This window comes from Palaemon carinicauda, chromosome 12, assembly GCF_036898095.1.
Source record: "Palaemon carinicauda isolate YSFRI2023 chromosome 12, ASM3689809v2, whole genome shotgun sequence".
Lineage (NCBI taxonomy): Eukaryota > Metazoa > Arthropoda > Malacostraca > Decapoda > Palaemonidae > Palaemon > Palaemon carinicauda.
Genome location: NC_090736.1, coordinates 140,863,482 through 140,879,633, shown reverse-complemented (window position 1 = coordinate 140,879,633; position 16,152 = coordinate 140,863,482). Strand labels below are relative to the sequence as shown.

Below are 16,152 nucleotides of genomic sequence, written 5' to 3'. Positions count from 1 at the left end.
TATTAAATGCATTTCGTGGGTGATATTTACATATATATATATGTGTGTGTGTGTGTGTGTGTGTGTGTGTGTATGTGAGGACATATGGATGTGTGCATTTAATTAATGGTGTCCATGCATTTATTTGCTTACATAAAAATCCCCCCAAAATTCTGGGGAAAATATGCCAGAAAAGTAGTTCATAGTATTTCCTCCCTTTTATCGTAAAACCAGCTGAGTTGAGCATGCATTTAATATAGTTTATTTTGTTCTATATCCATATCATAGTATTAACAAGAAAGACAATATTGAATAATGAGTTAACAAGGAAAAAAAATTTTTCTACATTCCAGTTGTTCCTGGAAAAGATGTATTGTTCCGCAGTCGGGTGTGTCATCATTACGCTAACGTTGGTGTTGAAGGAAAACAGGAGAAAGAATACCTCAACTTCTTTCTGATATTTTCTGTAATTATACATCCTACGTTTTTCCAAAGGTTGGTACAGTACAATTGATTGACATACCAGATGAGGTATTTTGAAGTATCATTAGGTTTATTTCCATAATAAAGAATATAGAGAGATATGTAGTTTGCAATGTTGGTAAGCCTATTGATTTGAGTTGGCAGTCATAGGCTAAGGTATTTTACAAATGGAATAACTTCGTAGCACTAAAATCCCATGTGCTGCGTAAGGCCAAGTCTAATATGTAATGAATATCAGTTGTAATCGGCCATAGAACTTTAAAACAATTTATTTAGAGGCCTCTAGTGTAGATGATTCGTCAATTTCTTTTTCTATTCTATGTGAAATTATGTTTATTTCGAAATATAAAACGAAATTGTTACTGCTGGGTCCAGAGGACCTACAGAAGTATTTTGACTAAATCTGAATTAAGGTACCCTACCTATAACCGAAAGAAAATAACAGGCCATCTCATTGTTTTCAAGGGTTAATATATAAATTAAATTTTGGGCTCAAGCCATGTCGTCCTGATGGAAGGTTCCTTCAGTAGCTTCCTTAGGGTATATTTGACTACAGTATATATTACCAGAGAACTGAACTAAAGGTTTCACAGAATTCTAACTTCTGGTGCGAGTACCCTAAAGGTTTCCCTCTAGGATATTGTATATCAACAGGGGACGCATGCATTAACACGCCACATGGCTATCTGCACCCCACAGAGCGTTTACGCTTCGAGGGGGAAAGGTGGAGAGGTAATTGAGGAGTCATTCCAAAGTTACCCTCCTTCGTTACTGTTACGGTACTCGCAACGTTAACAAACAGCCTGCCATACTGTGTGACGTCATGTCCGTCCCCATTCTTAAGCCTGTAGCTTCCTACATTGGTTGGTTTTTCCCAGTGATCGCTAATTATCTTTTGCATCCTTCGCCATGTCGCAACCTTCGGCCTCGCCTTCTTCTGGAAAGTTGAGTACCAGATTCTTGTATTGTTTAAATAAGCTCTGGCCGTAAAGTAGTGATTTTTTACGCTTAAATCTTGTGTTTTGTGGCAGAGCTGTGCCTTGCCCGGAGGCGCCATTTTATGACGCCGCTGTTCGCCTCGCATGTTTTATTTAGTTAGCCAGAACAGCCTTCCCGGCCTTATAACTAATTAAATATCATTAGTAATTTAGTCTTCATTGCTAGGAATTAGTTATATTATGCCGATGGTATTCTTCAGCGTTCTTAGTTAGCCGACCCCATACTAGACTTCTAACCTAGCCTAGGCTGCAGCCTAGTGTTCATGTTTACTTCTGCATGATATAATAAGTGTGGTAATTGTGTAGGAGACCTCCGCGCTCAATTTAAAAGTTTCTAAAAGTAGAAAACGAAAGAAAACAGTAAATTAGAGCTACAGTTGCCTTGAAACTGTGAGATAATCCTCCTACAACCACCTAACTCTTACACAGAAAATGTAAGCATAAACCTACTACTACAATTATGGGGGACCCCAGTGGGAAGCGGGGTTTTTGGGTGGGGGGAGGAGGAGAAAAGTGATTTTTCGGGGCACTACCAAACCTAATACAACTACCTACCCTACCCTGGGGGCCATGTACCCCTACCTAGGCCTACCGGGGGGGGGGGCTCCGCCCCCCCTGCGACCCCCCCCTTAAGGCCACAGTAATTTTCAGGGCACCACCGAACCTAAGACACCCACCTAACCTAGCCTATGGGGCCCTGTACCCCTACCTAGGCCTACCGGGGGGGGGGGTTCCGCCCCCCCTGCGACCCCCCCTTAAGGCCACAGTAATTTTCAGGGCACCACCAAACCTAAGACACCCACCTAACCTAGCCTATGGGGCCCTGTATCCCTACCTAGGCCTACCGGGGGGGGGGGGGGTCATAGTGCACTAGTTTGTCTGCGGATTATAGTGGTTACAGGGCTCATTTGAGCAAAAATAAGACACAGTCAACAATAACAACAGACTTAGAAAATTCAGGGAAGACAAGAGTAGCGTGAGTTTGATAGTTGATATTTCGACTATTAATGAGGTTACACAACGTTAACGTAAACTGCAAACTACCACATACCTTACTGTTATGGTGTACGTGGATACAAATCTTTTCCAAACCATGTACCTTTGAAACAAGACACGAAAAAATTGCACCTCCTCTTCCTTTTCCCACGAGTAACCACACTACGATCACACCGGAATGATAATTTGTTGTAATCTATACGGCACACATTTTCACAATTAGCGCACTTTTTCTCTGCCAAAATCAAACCATGACGTTAAGCAAATGCAATTAGCAAATCAACTTTCCCTGAATAATGTACACAAAAATCCCCATAAGAAATAAAGCAATTGTCACAAGTGACACAGTCGGAACGGGATGAAGGTCCTGCTAATTGCTCCATACTTCACGGCAAAATGAGCTTTTCAGTTTGAAGGGAGATCCGAGACGTGCAAATATATTCCTCCGCGGAACTTCACGTAAACTGTGGTAACTGGTGGAAAAATAGCAGGGATAAGTGAAGTAATAAGTGTCAGCATTGGCTAGATTTGTAAAAACCGCCACGATTGGTTTTCAAACAGTGTGACGTCAAGAAAACACCTGTTATTGGTTAGAATAGCATTGAGAACTAGTCTGCCATACGCAGTAAGGCGGTGAAACAGCTCATTTTAGCCAAGACATCACACAGTAAACAAAAACAAACACTTAGAAAAAATCCAAGTGAAACGTAACTATACACACGAATATCTTCGTTAAATAGAAGCTGCTCATATATTGACTATTATATAAGCGTTCTATATGATATAATAGTGAATTGTAGGTGTTTAATTTCTTCAAGATCTTCCGCGGAGCTCTCCTACACATTTACCATAAGTGTTCCTAGTGTTAATGTTAATGAAGATATAGGCATTTTTAAACACAAGATTCAGTGTTGCACATGTTCTTTCGCCTTCTAGGGACCATACAAGGGACCGTGCCTGGTCCATCCATGTCACACTCCCCTAACCCAACGTTGGGGCCCTTGTATGCTTCCTTATCTCCCCTGTTACCTTCGGGTAACCTCCCTCTGGGTAGCTTTGCTATATCTTAGCCCCCTTACCCGGAATAATTTTTGGGTAGGTTAGGCTAGATCGTTCTTCCCTCTTCCCTACCATAGTATATGGGGGGACCTCAGACAGAACCCCAGAGTACCTATTGTTCATCCCAGTCCACCCTTAGGGAACACATTTCCCTTTAGGTATCGACTGAGACTGAAGGTGGAAGGGCTCTGCCCTTCCCCCTAGACTGCTCTTGGTTGGGACACGTCCCTTCCTCCCTGTAGCTTAGCGATATGTCTTCCCAGCCCTCCCTAATCTAGGAGAAGACTCTCCTGGTTTAGGTTAGGCTTTGGGGGATTCTGTTTTATTATAGTTTAGGACAGTACACCAGTGCTGTGCCTACTCTGAGCTAACCTACTCTAGGGTTGGAGTGCGTTTCTAACAGATTCCCCCCACCCCTTGGGAGCTTTAGGGTTGCGACCCCTTCTGCTCCCTCAGACCCCTAACCCCTTCCCCACTCTATCCCTTTGTGTTGGCTGCCTTCACACCCCTGTCTGCTGTCCTACAATTCCTCCCTTGAGGAGAGTTGTAGGTTAAGCTGTGCTCTTCTGCTTGGCTGGCCGCTCTGCTACACTTCCCCCTCATAGTCGAACTATAGGGTAGTGCCGGCGGAAGATCTCCCTCTCCCTTTTGAGTGTTCTCTGATCCTCCCTTGGATTACCATAGGCATCCAGCCGTCTGCCGCCCCCGTGCCGCCGGATGATAGGCGTATCCCTTCCTATCATGAGAGCACTCCTTCCGGAGGGAAGCAGGTCGGGTATCGGACATTACCCTTCCCCACTCCCTCCTTATCTTTCTCTCTTCTATCTTGGTGCCGGTCCACTGCTGCCTCCGCCTGCCGGCGCTAGCCGCCGACACCCCATGTGACCTTCCTACTTCATAGGATGTTCCTATCTGAGGATTACCTAAGGCAGCGGCCTGGCGGGGACTGCCGCCGACATCTCAGACAACCCTCCATCTTATGTACCCAGCTAGGTTCACCAGCGCCGGCTGCCGGAGGCCGCCGCCCTGCCGCCGTGCCGATGGTCGCCCTTCTAGGTGTCTTCTGCCTCTCTGCTGCTCAGTGTGTAGCCTTAGATGGATTCACCCCGCCAGACCGACCTCCGGCTTTCCGCCGGCCTGCCGGCGACGCTTCTTCGGCTTCCATGGACAAACACCCCTCCCTCCGGCTGCCGGCCCCGTGCCGGCAGTCGATCTAATACAGCCGGATAGCCTGACCGCTTTTTCTTTGGTATTTCATACCTTAAAAACAGTGGCTGGGGTGTACGGTTGTACAGTACAATATTTCCAGCATACTCTGTGCTTCCCAGTGCAGTCTCTTGCCGGGACCTACCCAATATAAGGGGGTTTTATCCTATTTTCCCCCTACTTTTCTCTAGGTTCTGAACGATTTCAGACTTTCTCCACTCTGTAGACAATTCCTTTATAAGGAAGCCTAATTTTGGCTCACCCATAAGGATACCATTCCCTCCCTTAGAACCTCAGGTCCTAAGGAATTGACTGCAGAAAAGGTCACGGTAACTGGCTGGACGGGACTCACAAGTATGTGTCTTCCTACTTCCTTTCTAGCTCACCTATCCTGAACTCACATAAAAACCAATTCTACAGATTAGTGAATCTTAATCTTAAGAGTAATGTAAGCCATAACTATGTCTTCCACGTACTCATGATCTCTTTCTTTTACAAGAGGAGAACGTGAAGTGTGGGAGCTCCTTCTGCGGAGTTCGCCGCCCGGACTTCTACGGGCATAAGGCGTGCCGGACCCACGCCCCCCGTGCAGCAAAAACGGGCAATCTTAAGTATTGGGATCCACAGTGCTGCTCAACCTGCAAAGGCCTTCTTGATGAGGCGTTCGACAACCCTCCGTCCGCGGAGGCCAGGGACAACGCTCGAGAGAAACTGCGCAAGTGGGTGCGCGGTTTCCAGAAGAACGCCACTGGGCCTTATCTCCCCAACGAGAAGATGAGGGCCTTGCTTTTCCCTAAAGCTCTGTCGGACTGAGATTCCCCAGGATCAGATTCCCTGCGTCCAGCTAGTAGTTGAACCCGACATTTCGGCTTCACTCCGAAAGTGTCAGTCTGGACGAGGTGGAGAAGATGTCGGAAGTCTCCGACAACACCGAGAGGACCCTAATGGGTGAGGATCTGGAGGAAGAAGACCAGGTGGAGTTCCCTGATTCGGAGGGCGAGGTCGCCCAAACACCTCCAGTAACCCATTGTGGTCGAGGAGCCAGTCCTCTCTACCTCCGCCGCCTCAGAACCACTGCTGCCCGCCACCCAAGACGCCATCCGGGTATTGGTGGCACTGATGGACGAAAAGCTCCGTAAGAACCAAGAGGAGCTCAAAGTTCATCTTTTAGGTATGAAACTACCGAAGAAGATCTCTGTTAAGGATCTTCCCTCCTGCTCGGAGTCTAACCTTTGGAGGTACGCCGAGCATATGCCAGTTACAATTGGCAAAATCTTCATTAATGATCGGCTTGGGTCCATCCTCTTGGAAGAAGTGGAGTTCTTCCCTAACTTTGAGGCTTACCCAGACTGTTACGTCCGGCTCAGGTCCGAACCGGCCTCCAAGGAAGAGACCGAAACCAAAGAAGTTATCGGTTCGATCACTCGAAAGCCTAGGCCATGCTGGCAGTGTGTCTTAAGAGTCGTGGTTTTACCAACTCTAAAATGCCGGCGTTGAGCAAGAAGCACCCGTCCTTTCTTACTCCCTCTACTGCGACCTTTCTCTTTGTTGAAAAGGCTTTCAATGCGGTCATGAAGGTGGTGGAGGAAGGAAAGCCCTGCCCTACCCTGGAGGAGTGTAGGCCTCTCTCCCTCGCCCTTCCCCCCGACGACAGATTCTGGAAAGATATCCAGTTCACTTTCACGGTCGGGAAACTGGAACCTGACGCGGCTGGCCGTCAATTCAATGAGGATCTTCCAAAGCTGAATGACCACCTTCTTCGTCGGGAGCAGGAGACCAAGGAGAGACTAGCCGCCTCCCCTGTCTCATCAAATTCAGCTTGAGGTCATGGCCGGGGACGTTAGGGTCCCAGATTTGTATATGGTTCTCGCGAAGACTTGCCTAGTGATCGTGATGAAGGACTTGTATAGCTTCATCAAGGCCTGGAGAGCCTGCAGGGAATTCGTGTTTGCCAACGCGCAGTGAAACACGAACCCCGGAAGCTAATCTCCTCCAACATCTGGGGAAAGCATCTCTTCCCAACAGCTCTGGTGAAAGAGATCGTGGACAAAGCCGCCTCTGAGAACCGGAACCTTCTCAACAAGTGGGGCATGTCCCGCAAAAGGAAATCCTCTCAGGAAGAAGGCCCTCAGCCTAAGAGGAAATCCTCCAAACCACGACCCCAGCAGCGTCAACCCAAACGTCAGCTTCCGGCTCCCGCTACTCCCCAAGTGGTTGCACAACCACAGCAGACCTTTCAGCTGGTCCCCAGCCGGTGGTGTCCCAATCACAGGTCTTCACCCCTGCCTATGAACGACCATCTACTACCTTTCGTCCCAGAGGTAGAGGCTCCAACAGAGACTCCTCTCGCCGCCCCTCCAGGGGCAGAGGAGTAAGGGGAGCTAGCGGCCGAGGTGGCAAACCCTCGGGAAACCAGAAGCAATGAAGTGCTTCCGGTGGGAGGAAGACTCTGCCACTTTCAGGATCGTTGGACCTTCGATCCTTGGGCACACAGCATATATCAAAAAGGGACTAGGTTGGAGCTGGATGCAACCACTGCCAACCTTCAACCACTTTCTTTCAGCCTTCAACCCCCATCTTGGAAGAATATGTCCTAGAACTCTTGAACACGAAGGTGATTAAGAGGGTAAAGTCCACCAGGTTCCAAGGAAGACTATTTTGTGTTCCAAAGAAGGACTCAGTCATTCTCGACTTGTCCCCCCTCAACAAGTTCATTGCGAAAAACAAATTAAAGATGCTGACCCTTCAACAAATAAGAGCCCTACTGCCTCACAAGGCCTACACGGTCTCAATAGACCTGGCGGACGCCTACTGGCAAATCCCAATGAACCACCACGCTTCCTCCTACCTAGGATTCCGGCTCCAAAGAAGAAGCTACGCCTTCAGAGCCATGCCCTTCGGGCTCAACGTGGCTCCGAGAATCTTCACCAAGCTTGCAGACACAATCGTCCACCAGCTACGCCTTCAGGGCGTCCAAGTGATAGCCTACCTCGACGACTGACTGGTCTGGTTGACATAGCCAGAAGAATGTTTGAGAGCTTGCAACAAAGTAACCCAGTTCCTGGAACATCTGGGTTTCAAAATAAACACCAAGAAGTCTCGCCTCACTCAAGCTCAGAAGTTCCAATGGTTAGGAATCCATTGGGGTCTTCAGTCACACCGCCTTTCCATCCCGCTGAAGAAAAGGAAAGAAATAGCCGGGTCTGTCAGAAGACTTCTCAAATCCAAACGTATCTCAAGACGACAGCAGGAGCAAGTACTCGGCTCCCTACAGTTCGCCTCAGTGACAAACCCAGTGCAACGAGCACAGCTAAAGGATGCATCAGGAGTCTGGAGACGAAACGCATCCATCGCTCGAAGAGATCTCAAGAGACCCCTACCGAACAGGCTTCGCTCCCTTCTAAGACCGTGGTCAGAAGCAAGGACCTTGAAAAGATCCATCCCTCTCCAACCTCCGCCTCCATCGATCAACATCCACACGGACGCTTCTCTGGAGGGTTGGGGGGGTCACTCCCATCAACGGCAAGTTCAAGGAACATGGTCTCCCCTATTCAAGACGTTTCACATCACCATCTTGGAGGCCATGGCGGTTCTTCTCACCCCGAAGAAATTATCCCCTTGTCCCTCGATTTACATCCGTCTAACTCTGGACAGCTCGGTAGTAGTCGGATGTCTCAACCGTCAGGGCTCGAGATCGCCCCACATAAACCAGGTGCTATTACCCATCTTCCGCCTGGCGGACAGGAAGAAATGGCACCTATCTGCAGTTCACCTACAAGGATTCCGCAACGTGATGGCGGACGCTCTATCAAGGACAAGCCCCATAGAGTCGGAATGGTCCCTAGACGCAAGATAATTTTCCTTCATCTCTCGTCAAGTCCCGGAACTACAGATCGACCTCTTCGCGATGAGCGACAACAAGCAACTTTCTTGATATGTAGCCCCCTATGAGGACCCCAAAGCGGAAGCAGTGGACATGGCGTCCACTGCCTCCGCTTTGGGACAGATGGTCCAAGATTTACCTGTTCCCTACACCCAACCTTCTGCTGAAATTCCTCTCCAAACTGAGAACCTTCAAAGGGACAGCAGCCCTAGTGGCTCCCAAGTGGCCCCGGAGCAGCTGGTTCCCCCTAGTCCTGGAGCTACAGGTCAAGCTGATCCCCTGCCGGTCCCAGTTCTCTCCCAACAGGTGCAGAAGTCGACTGTCTTCGCTTCATCAAAGAAAGTCAATGACCTTCATCTCATGATTTTCTCTCCCTAGCCGTGAAGAAAAGGTTTGGGATCTCGAAGAAAAGTTTAGACTGCCTAGAGGAATACAAAACAAAGTCTACCAGAAGGCAATATGAATCATCCTGGAAGAAGTGGGTATCCTTCGTCAAGGCGAAAAACCCTACGGAAATCTCTATAGATTTCTGCATGTCCTTCTTTATTCACCTTCATGGACAAGGCTTAGCAGCCAATACGATTTCCACCTGCAAATCGGACTTGACTAGACCACTTCTGTACGCCTTCCAAATAGATTTATCCAGGGAATCTTCAATACACCCGAAGGCGTGCACTAGACTCCGTCCAGCACCTCCACCGAGACCCATCACCTGGTCCCTGGATAAGGTGCTCCATTTTGCCTCTAACCTGGACAACGAATCTTGCCCTCTGAAAGACTTGACTCAAAAAGTGATCTTCCTTTTTGCTCTCGCCTCGGGAGCCCGAGTCAGCGAAATAGAAGAGGGCCAGATACAGTTCGCTGACACGGGGAACTTACCCTCTTCCCCGACCCCACGTTTCTCGTTAAAAATGAACTTCCCACCAAAAGATGGGGCCCTTGGAGAATCTGCCCACTGAAGGAAGATGTCTCTCTATGCCCAGTGGAGAGCCTTAAGGTCTATCTTCAAAGAACTAAAGACTTTGGCGGAGGACAACTCTTTAAAGGAGAAACTTCGGGTAGTGACCTGTCACTAAAACAACTAAGAGCGAAAATCACCTACTTTATTTGCAGAGCGGATCCTGACAGTACACCCGCAGGTCATGATCCTAGGAAAGTCGCCTCTTCCCTGAACTTTTTCCAAGGAATCGATTTTGAAAGCCTCCGATCCTTCACAGGCTGGAGGTCACCTAGAGTATTCTTCAAACACTATGCAAAGCAGGTGCACGAAATAAAACTATTTGTGGTAGCAGCAGGTAGTGTGATGAAACCGGCTGTTTAGTGCTGCATAGAACAGTGAGTTTTTTCGGGACTTTAACTCAAACTGGTGCCTGTGTTGACCCTAGTGCGATACATAGTGATTTTAAAGGACACTTAGTGTCACTAATACGCAGACTGTTCTTCATCAAGGTGAAGTGACATAGATTCTTACACGTGTGCCACATGTTCTTGGACATGAAGTGTATAATGATTTTAAAGACTGGCGTTCCCCCGGGAACTTGTTCTTAAAGGCAAAATATTTCCTTTTCAGATTCCACATCACCGTCTTACTGAAAATCTATGTATTATCCATTATTATTATTGTAAATAATTTTCCATATTTCCATGCAATTTTCAAATAAAATAATTATTTTATTTACCATACGCGTCTGATTTCGCTCCTACCTTTCATATGAAAATAAATTGCTGTTATTGTTTTATTTGATCCTATTTCTATGGTTAATTATAATTAATATACCCACTACCTAATAAACACTCACCTAATGGTATAAATTTGTTCCTACACAAATATTTAACCTTCTGATCTGTCTTCGAGACTGGCACGATCTCTTCATCCAGGTGAGGCTATCTTTGTCAGGTTACTTCAAGATGTTGCTCTTGTCCAATTAGAACTTCCCTGGCGGGAAGTAGAAGGCACTTGAAATGGGAAAAATCCATGATACTGTACATTAATTCTCTAGTACACTTCCATTTTTGGGTGAGATGGCCATGTCGTCCTGATGGACCCGCCCAACTGTTCCAGTTCAGCTTGCCAGGCCCCTCCCTGCTATACTGTATCGCGGAAGCCTGTAGAAAGCTGGACTTAAGAATGAGGACGGACGTGACGTCACACAGTATGGCAGACTGTTTGATTACGTTGCGAGTACCGTAATAGTAACGAAGGAGGGTAACTTTGGAATGACTCCTCAGTTACCTCGCCACCTTTCCCCCTCGAAGCGTAAACACTCTGTGGGGTGCAGATAGCCATGTGGCGTGTTAATGCATGCGTCCCCTGTTGATATACAATATCCTAGAGGGAAACCTTTAGGGTACTCGCACCAGAAGTTAGAATTCTGAAAACTTTAGTTTAATTCTCTGGGAATATCTACTGTAGTCATATATACCCTAAGGAAGCTACTGAAGGAACCTTCCACCAGGACGACATGGCCATCTCACCCAAAAATAGATTTTGAGTGAATTTATAGCAGAACTAGAATTTGTTATAAGAAGTGGCCGAGTGCTGGCTATTTTCGCATTTTTCTTTGTGTTATGGGACCTGGGGCCCAGTAACTTCCACATCGATCAACTAAATTATGAGCACCAATTAATTTTACAAGTGCATTGTTTACTTTTGATAGAGTGATTGTTATTTACAGTGTTGCTTATACTGTATTTAATTTTGATAGTTTTTCTGTTTTTTTTTTTTTTTTTTTTGTATGACGTAATCACTAGTTGGCCTGTTTAACCAATTAAGATTGTCCAAATATTTATGCATAAGTTCCCGGATGTTGTTTTACAAAAGCAATTTTTATCCATCCGGATTCAGTTAAACCATGATTACCTTCAAAAGACGTATTTGACAGAATTCAATCTATTTCTTGATATCATGTAATTTCATTTATTTCGGTCATTGTTATAAGCGGGATTTACACAGTTGAACGGTTCGTCGAACCCGGTTGTTAAACCTGCTTGTCAAACGGCTCGAAGAGGCGGAGTCAGTCACAAATGCATAAGATTTGTGGACAATGAAGCCCCGCCCACTAAAGTCAGACTTTCTTCGAACCGTTCGAAAACCAAATACCTCGTCCACACGTTGGAACATCTCTGCACTTGTCTGTCAAATCGCGTTTGACGAACTGTTCGACAGTGTCGTCGTCGGCGCCCACTCGTGTCCGAGTATTGGGTTCTGTCGTTAGCCATCAGCCTCCTATCTGTGGGGTGGGTGCTTATGCCTGATGTGGCTGTTAAGTCCTAGTCTGTGGTGGAAGAGTCGCGGACAGTGTTCACAAGGGAGGGTAGGTGGTGGGCGGGGCTGTTCTAATCGCTCTCTCCTTCTTCTCCTCCTAGCCTCCTCATTTTGTCTCCTCCTCTCCTCGAAGCCCACGGTGCCATGGTGTACTGTACTTCTCCAGGTTTTCCTGTCCCTGGCTGTTTCTTCCCATGAGGAAGGATCGATGTCAGTTAGAGCCAGGGTGCGCTTTAGTTGATCTTTATAGCGCATTTTCCGGGCTCCTCGTGGTCTGGTGCCCTGGGTCAGTTCTCCGTAGAATATTTTCTTTGGGAGCCTAGATGGATCCATCCTATGCACGTGTCCTATCCAGCGGAGGCGGTGGTGGATGATGGTGGCCTCCACGCTGGTCAGCGAGGCACGTTCTAAGACTTCGATGTTGGTGGTGTGGCTCTCCCAGGGGATTTTCAAGATCTGCCTCAGTTTCATTTGTTGGAAGCGTTCTAGGTTTTTAAGATCGTTTCTATATAGCGTCCATGTTTCACATGCATACAGGAGCGTGGAGAGGACTACTGCCCTGAACACCATTATTTTGGTGGTCATTGTTAGTGCGTGGTTGTTAAATACGCGGCAGTTGAGTCGGCCAAAGGCGGAGTGGGCTGCCCTGATCCTGTTCTCCACGTCCTTTTTGCTTGTGGGAGCTGATGTTAGGATGCTCCCTAGGTAGGAGAACTGGTCCACCTGTTCTAACGGTTGGTCATTCACTGTGGTATTGAAGTTGGGGAGCATCAGTCCTGGTGGATGTTGGACGAGGGTCTTGGTTTTGTCTGAGTTGACTTGCATCCCAAAACATTTGTAAGCAGAGTTGTATGCATCAGCTAACGACTGCAGGTCCTCTGCCGTCTGACCTGGGGTGGCATTGTCGTCAGCATACTGCAGTTCAAGCACTGCACACAAGGTGGTCTTGGTTCTGGCGCGGAGTCTAGCGAGGTTGAAAGCGCCTCCATCCATGCGGAAACGTAGGTCGACTGAGGGTGTGTCTGGGGGAATCTCGTTGAGCATTGCTGCGGTGTATAGCGAGAAACACGTCGGGGCCAGAACACAGCCCTGCTTCAGGCTGCCGTTGATGGGGAATGGGTCTGAAAGAGAGTTCTGGTGGCAGACTCTCCCAACCATTCCGGCATGGAGGGCACGCACCAGCTTGACAAAATCAGGTGGGCAGCCATATCTTTTGAGGACAGCCCACATGGCAGGTCGAGGTACTTTGTCGAAGGCCTTTTTCAAATCCCAGAAGATGAACATTATGGGCTGTTGTTGTTCGAGGCTCTTCTCTTGTAGTTGTCGCGCACAGATCATGTCTATGGTCCCGCGGGATGGTCGAAAGCCGCACTGGGACTCTGGCAGGACGTCTTCTGCGAGAATAAGGAGGCGGTCAAGGAGAATCCGAGCGAAAATCTTACTCGCGATGCTTAGTAGTGATATTCCCCGGTAGTTGTTACAGTTCTCCCTGTCTCCCTTCTTGAAGATGGTAGTGATGTTTGCATCGCGGAAGTCACTGGGGGGGGGTCTTGGTCTCCCATATTTTCAGTATAAGGAGCATCAAACGGTTCCTCAAGCCGGGGCCACCGTGAGTGAGGAGCTCCAACGGGATGTTGTCTGGCCCTGGGGCTTTGACGGGCTTCATGCGCTGCAGGGTCTTGTTGAAGTCATGGATGGAGGGTGGTAGTGCCATCCAGTGACGGACGGGATGCTGCGGGGTCATTCGCAGGAGATCGTCTGGGGTGTCTGCTTGGTCATTCAGGAGGTTCTCAAAGTGAGACCTCCACCTGGCCAGGATGCCCTCGCTGTCGGTGATGGTCGTGGCCCCATCCGCGTCCTTCAGGCTGCCCACTGATGACCGTGTAGGACCGAATATTTCTTTTGTTGCTGCATAGAAGCTGCGCAGGTCACGTTGGTCAGCGAAACTCTGTATTTCTGCAGCTTTTCTTTGCCACCAGGTGTTCTGGGCTTCACAGATACCTCTTTGGCAACCAGCTTCAGCCACCTTCTGAGCACATTTGTTAGCTGGTGTTGGTTGGTTTTCCAAAGTCAGGCGTGCTTGTCGTTTGGTTTCAATGAGAAGAGAGATGGTAGCATCATTCTCATCAAACCAATCCTGCCGTTTCTTGGTGGTGTAGCCTAGTGTTTCCTCCGCGTCATGGGCCATGGCGTTTCTGAGGGTGGTCCAGTGGTGCTCGACAGTGGCCTGGCCCACAGGGTCTGCGAGGTATTGTTCGCAGGCCTCCCTGTAGTTCTGTGCCACCTGTGGGTTGCGGAGCTTACTACAATCAAAGCGTTGGTGTGGTACGCTGTCAGGTGCCCTTCTGGGTGGTCGTAGGGTCGTCACGGAGAGTCGGGAGATGAGGAGTCTGTGGTCCGTCCAGCAGTCGTCCGCTCCGGGCATGGATCGGGTGATGCGGACGTCTCCTCGGTCTCTGGCTCTGGTCAGGACGTAGTCCAGGGTGTGCCAGTGTTTAGACCGTGGGTGTCTCCATGTGGTCTTTTGTCGCTTTGGTAACTGGAAGATGGTGTTGGTTACCACAAGTTGGTGTTCTGCACACAGACCCAGTAGGAGTTGGCCATTGGCGTTGCAATTTCCAATGCCATGGCGGCCGATGATTCCCTCCCACAGGCGATGGTCTTTGCCTACTCGGGCATTTTAATCGCCAAGCACAACGAGCTTGTCATTGGCGGGCACTGCCTGGATGGTGCGGTCGAGCTGGGTGTAGAAGGCAGCTTTATCATCATCGGTTGAGGTCATAGTCGGGGCGTAGACAGAGATCAGGGTGAGATGTCTGTCCCGCGTGATGGGGATGCGGACAGTCATCAGGCGCTCACTGATGGCCTTGGGAGCGAGGTTGTGCTGCTGCACTAGCTGGGGACGGATGGCGAAGCCGACACCGTGGATGCGAGGCTCCTCTAGGGCCTTACCTTTCCAGAAGATGGTGTAGCCTGTTCCAGCTTCCCTGATGTTGCCCTCTTCGGGTAGTCTGGTCTCGCTAAGAGCCGCCACATCAACATTGAAGCGAGCTAGCTCCTTGCAGACGAGGGCTGTACGTCGTTCCGGGCGGTTGGTGTTCGTCACGTCTTGGAGGGTGCGGATGTTCCACGCACCTAAGGTTAATATTTTTTCTTATTTCGACCGCATTAGTGGGATGTCCGCCAATCGCGGTGAGCTGACCAGACGTGTTTGCCGTGTCCGATGTTTACCCCACCTTTTCTAGGGGCCTCCCCATGTGGGGTGGGCTGCGGTGTCCTCAATAGGCCAGCCCAGTCACGGGTCCAGCTGCCGAACTCTGGTGTCACGGCACCGTCACCAGAGAGCGACTGAATCTTAGACTCGCCGCCTGAGTGCAGTTGTGGGTTAAGGGCTTCCAGCTATCCAGGCCTGCCCCCTTCACCCACGGTGCTGTCGCCTCAGGACTTGCTGGTGGTGATGATGATGATGATGGTGAGAAAGAGATGAAGAAGGGTGGAGGAAACGATAGAATGCCAGTAGCTAGGTATATTGTTTTGGGTGGTCGTGGCTTTGCAACGGCCACGCACACACACTTGGCCCACATCATTTTCACCGCGGCTCAAGACATATGAGACAGGCGGCTTCTCCGATGTTGGTTGCATCGGGCTGCCGGGTTCTTGTTATGTCAAGGCCCGCCTTGTTGCCCGCCCGACAGGCATTGCCCTCTTCCGCCGGCGCTGGGAAGCTCCGCCGTTGGGGTCTTGTTTGGTTTGATTTTGGAGTTTTCCTTCTCCTAGCCTTTGCCTATCTTAAAATAAAGGAGAAGGCCTATAGGGGTCCAGTCTTGGTTTGGTCTCTCAGAACTGGCCTTAGCGGTATGGTTGAGCCTGCCAGGGTGGATAAACTACCCCACTGCCATTGCCCAGCCCATCATTGGGACACTCAAGCCCCTCTACTGCAGCAAAGTGCTGGACCATCAGTGTAAACCCGCATTAAAGCAGTCTCCGTTCAGTAAATTACTATTGTTGCTCATGTGAATGTATAAATTATCACCATAGTAATAGTCCACACGATAGCTGTGCACAGCTCATCCATATACGCTTGGCAGGATGGGAAGAGCAGTGTGATAATGTTTATTTGCAAGTCTCCGTTCAGTATACTGTATTACTATTGTTGCTCTTGTGAACGTACAAATTATCACCGTAATAGTGGCCCACATGATTGCTGTGCACAGCTCATCTATGTACTCTAGGCAGGATAGAGGAGCAGTGAGATAATGTTTATTTGCGAGCGAAGTTAGCCA

General features: G+C 48.7%; 1 long non-coding RNA gene across 1 annotated transcript in view; it reads left to right on the top strand.

The window, feature by feature from the left end:
• The first annotated feature begins 379 nt into the window (after nucleotides 1–379).
• The window catches only part of LOC137650669 (uncharacterized), a 54,740-nt gene continuing 38,967 nt past the window's right edge, over nucleotides 380–16,152 (top strand). The window contains exon 1 of the long non-coding RNA XR_011046036.1: nucleotides 380–474. This is a non-coding gene — a long non-coding RNA (uncharacterized lncRNA). The remainder of the gene's footprint in view (nucleotides 475–16,152) is intronic.